Here is a 5,060-nt window from a genome sequence, read left to right on the forward strand (position 1 = left end):
CTTAATTCCATAATACTAATATTAATAATGATAATAAGTTTTATCCTTTTTTGTGTAATAATAGGGTGGTTAATCTTTCTACCTTATCTTTTCATCCTCGTATCTTCTGTCTTCTCTTTTGTTCCTCCTGTCTTCAGTGGTCTTCTCAGAAATGATTAAATTTTTCCTTTGCTACTAGTTGATGAGATTATTTATGACATCTAATTTGGATTAGGGTTTTTCCGTGACAACACTAAGGATATCATGAGACAAGAATGTGTATTTGTCCTTAGAAAGGAAAAGACCCCTAAGAGCACCATTAGGAAGCTTCAATTCGATGTTCTCAAATATTTGAATAATAACAAGGAAAATGTTATTCCCAAAGGAGACAATGTTATTCCCAAAGGAGACAATGGTGGACTTGTGGTTATCTTAGATAAGGAAGATTATTGGAGAAAAGTGTTCGAACACCTTTGTAATAGTGTAAGCTACAAAAAAATCAATAATAATCCCTTAAAGATCTCTAAAAATGTGGCTATAGCTATAAACTTGAGTAGTACTATTAACTCCTTAAGGCATAAAATCATCAAGAGTAACCCTATCACACCGAGCATCTATGGTCTTCCCAAGATACATAAGGAGGGGACTCCCCTGAGACCCATTGTGAACACTTTAGGAGGGCCAACCTATCTTCTCACATAGTTATTAGCCCAAAAGCTAAAACCCCTTCTTGACCTTACAAAGTCCTTTGCCAAAGACTCTTCATCATTTGTCAATGAGTTAAAGGGTATAATGTTTGAGCTTGGGGATTTTCTTGTGAGTTTCAAAGTGGTCTCCCTTTACACTAATATCCCCATTAATGAGGTCACTTAGGTCATGAACCATATCAGGGATTGTGATACTGCTAAATTGGTTGAGATTTGTATTACCTTTACTTTCTTAAGCTTTGAAGGGGAATTCTATGAACAAAAGTGTGTTTTCGCCATGGGATTTCCTCCTTCCCGTGTTGTAGCTGATTTGTTCAGGGAGGACTTTGAATTGAAGGATTTGTCCCAAGTTTAATACAAACCAAAGCTTTGGAAGAGATTTGTCGATGAAACCTACGTCATCTGGCCTCATGGCCAAGATAAGTTGGATCTCTTTATCCATGATCTTAATAATCAATCTAACTCCATAATGTTTACTATGGAATATGAAATAAATGGGAGCCTTCCTTTTCTTGATGTCCTTATTTCAAAAAAGGATGATGGATCATTCTCACACAAGGTCTTTCAGAAGAAAACTCACCCGAAGGAGTATCTTCATGCTAAGTCCCATCGTTTCCCTGCTAAAAAGTTGGGTGTTCTCAACACTTTAGCCACTCGTTGATGAAATTCATTTTTAAGATGAGAAAACTCATCTCTTCAATGTTTTAAAAAACTAATGGGTATAATAAACTCCAATGTCTTAGGGCTTTCCTTAAAAATGGCAAGGGTTCTATGATTAAAAAACAACCCATTGATCAATTTTCTCGGGTACACATTCCTTTTATATGAGGGACTACTCACAAGATTGCAAGGATCATAAGAAAGCACAAGGTTCCCTCAACCATTAGGCCCCTTAACACTATTCAAAGTTCCGTAAGATATGTAAAAGACCTGGTGAACCCTAGGACTATGAAAGGTGTTTATGTAATCCCTTGTTCATGTGGAACACCCTATGTTGGTGAAACTAGCCATTCAATAAATAAGAGGCTTTAGGACCATGTTGAAAGCATCGAATATGGAAGGACCCGCTCCTCAACATTAGAAAAACATGTAGAAAGGAAAAAAACAACACATCTACATTGAGGACACCTCACTCATTGCTAAGATAGATCATTTCTATCATCGTAAGTTTAGGGAAGCTATAGAGATTGAAAGGAGGGAAAACAATGAATAGAGATGATGGTTGGAAAATTAGGAGTTTTTGGATCCTTTCCATTTCTTCTCAAGTTATATATTTATTTTCATTTTAATTTTGACTACTAATAAATAAATAAATAATTTTTTATTATGGATTGATTGATTGATTTAATTATTATTATTATTTTTTATTTTTATTTTTACTTATTTATTTAATTTGATTTTTATTTTTTTTACTTTTATTTTTTAAGTGTGATCATTTATTACTTTTAAGTTGAGTAAAGTCTTTCACTAGAAATCACATAATAGAAATTTTTGGCCCATGAGTTTCAACCAACAAGAGTGGTTCATCATCATGATTCATCATCACGATGAGATTATTTAAGTTTGACCTAAATATTATTTTTATTTTAGTGTTTAGATTATTTAGGTTTGACCCAAATATTTTATTTATGTTTGACCATTTATTATTTTTATTTATTTTTACGTTTTTAGAATTAATTGTTTTGATTATTTAAGTTTGATCCAAATACTATTTTTATTTTATTATATTATTATATTGATTCTATTAATTGTTTTATTGTTTTGATTATTTAGGTTTGACCTAATAAAATTTTTATTTTTACTTTTAGATATTCACTTCATTAAAAGTTTCCTTTGATTAATTATTTTTCATATTTCAATATTAACAATTATATTCTAACAATTACTTCTTTATATTAAAATATTTTTTATTTAGTCAAATCTAACCGCTTTCTTTATATGAAAATTTTATTGATTTAGTAAAATCAAACCGTTATATTATAACAACTAAGACCTTTTCTCTTCATCTATTTAACTTGATGTCAAGATCTCTTGTCCTCATGATGGACCACATTGGATGGTTTGAAACGCGTCAACAAAACTCTTATGATGTGATTTTTACTATTAGTTTTCTTACTTTTTATACATATATATTTGTAGTTTAAAAACCTAGTCCATTACTCATGCCTATACATATTATTATTTATTTGGTTAAAACATATCAACACTAGTATAACATCTATCCTTATTTTCCTTTCGACTTCATAACTCAACTTTTTTATTAGAACTTTTTTTCCCTAAATCTCTATGTTTGGGAGGTCATTATTATGTCAAAGTCACAAAATTTCTTGTAGGAATATTAGCTTTCATTTGTTCATAATGCATGTAGTAATTAAATAGTTGTAAAATTGATGATGAGTATGGACACAACAAAAGACCACTAGTAATAAACAAAAAAAAACTTCCATGTAGTCATTACAATTAATTAAAACACTTCTCTTCTCCCTATGATCCAATTTTATCCATATTAGGAGCAAAATATGTTCGTGCACATGGGTGACCCAAGATTCAAGAATTGGGTAATAGAAACATCCCCTCACACATCGGCATATTCAACACCCATGACCAAGTGTGGTTTCACCCAAGGAATCATGACATTACTACAAGAACTTGTATAAATTTTGCGAGAATGGTAACACCCCCTCTCAGTATTATTTCCAACAATTGGTATCGGAGCCAAGTTCTTCAGAAGAATTTTGATTGCTTGAAGGAAGATGCACCAAGATGAATAATCATGAAAGCATGGGATCCATCAGACTGCCAATATTCGATTGGAGTAACTTCATTTATTGCAAAATAAGAATGAAAACCTATGTACAAAATCTTGTAACAGATGCCTGGGAAATTGTGGAAGGAGGATATAAATTTCCAACAACAATTCCTACAAACACGGCAGGTAAAAAGAAATATGAAACCAATGCCATAGTTGTCAATATTTTATTGGGAAGTTTTTCACAATCAGAGTTTGTCAAAGTCATGCAGCACAAATGAGCCAAAGATATATGGGACAAAATTGTTCAGAGCTACGAAGGAGACTCTCAGGTAAAACGTGCTAAGCTTCAAACTCTTAGAATTTAGTATGAAACTCTTAAGATGCATAGTGATGAGAATATATCTAGCTATTTCTTATGTATAGATGAGGTTGTTAATTGTATGAAGAATATGGGTGAAGAACTAAAGGAAGTTACCTTAGTTGAGAAAATTTTGAGATCCTTGTCTGCTAAATTTGAATCAAAAGTGTCTGCCATAGAAAAAAATAGGATCTGCAAAATATCACTATAACACAGCTTCACGGAATCCTAACTACTTTTGGGATGAGAAAAAGAGGTCCATCAGATATGAGAGAAGCCACATTTAAAGCTTCAACAAAAGGAAGAGAAAAGGAAGAACACAATGAATCAGGACACATTTAACAAGAAGAAGATAAGGTAAATTTGGTCAAGAAGCTTCAATGGGGTTTTGGAAGGTTCAGAGGTAAGCTACCTTTCAAATGCTTTGCTTATGGTAGAGTCGGTCATTATGTTGCCTGATGTCCTGATAAAGATAAATATGAAAAAGGAAAGGAGTATGCAAAAGGGAACAGGAAACATGTTGTGAATAGAAGGAGTTACTATACTCATGAAGATAGTGATGGTTAATCTAATAGTGATGAATATGAAACTGTTCAAGATTACATACTTCTCATGGCTTATGATAGTGATGATTTTTGGGATAGTTTAGAAGAGGATAGTGATGCTTTATCTAATAGTGATGATTATAGACTCATCAGGGCTTATGATAACGATGATTTTTGGGATGCTTTAGGAGAGAAAAAATTTCATGAAGAAATCTCTAAACTCAAAAATTTTTTAGAAGAAAAGAATATGATCATAGATACCTTGACATACCAACTTGTTGAAAAAAAAAAACACAATGAAAAACTAGAATGTGAAATTGTGGGTCTAGGAAAAGATCTTGAGAAAACAAAATCTAAAGGATTAGAAACTTTAAATGAAATTATCAAAGTTCAGCGTTCTCCTCTGATAAAGACAGGTCTTCGATATACTGAAGAAGCATCTCAACCACAGAAGCTGCCAACCTCCACAAAAATCTATCTTGATGCGACAAAGACCAGTGAACAGTATGATAATCGTCAGTAAAGGCATAAAGCCGATCACCGGGTAAATCGTACTCAATTTTCTCCAAGGATGAATATCAATAGAAGCCGCAACCAACCTTAGGCAAATCATACTCAATTTGGTCCAAAGATGAATATCAATAGAAACTACAATCAACAGGTAAATAGATTCGATAGTCGCAAAAAATTCTTTAATGGGCAATGTTTTTCATGTCATA

This window comes from Pinus tabuliformis, chromosome 7, assembly GCF_031772625.1.
Source record: "Pinus tabuliformis cultivar Carrire ecotype Pingquan chromosome 7, CPIR1, whole genome shotgun sequence".
In the NCBI taxonomy this organism is placed as follows: Eukaryota; Viridiplantae; Streptophyta; class Pinopsida; order Pinales; family Pinaceae; genus Pinus; species Pinus tabuliformis.